Below are 338 nucleotides of genomic sequence, written 5' to 3' on the forward strand. Positions count from 1 at the left end.
ATTTAGAGAAACTTCAAAAATAAGTCTAGTCTTGTGCAACTGGCCTAAGGTCTTTTCATTTGGGGCATTAAAATATAATGTGACCTTTTTCATCTCAGATACCCAGCTGTCTGTGGCAATGCTGTCAAATGACCAGAGGGAAAATTGTCTATTTATGTGAGGCTTTAACATCCAACACAGACCTACAACAAAGCTAGAAAATATTCATTTTTGAAAGTGACCACATAAAAAATCCTCAAAAACTTGTTTTTAATTCTTTGACATTTTGGTTCATTAAGCCAATAGATAAATTCATCTATTCATTCAATAGATGAATGAAGCATTCCTTGGTGGCTAAA

This window comes from Hippopotamus amphibius, chromosome 2 (assembly GCF_030028045.1).
Source record: "Hippopotamus amphibius kiboko isolate mHipAmp2 chromosome 2, mHipAmp2.hap2, whole genome shotgun sequence".
In the NCBI taxonomy this organism is placed as follows: domain Eukaryota; kingdom Metazoa; phylum Chordata; class Mammalia; order Artiodactyla; family Hippopotamidae; genus Hippopotamus; species Hippopotamus amphibius.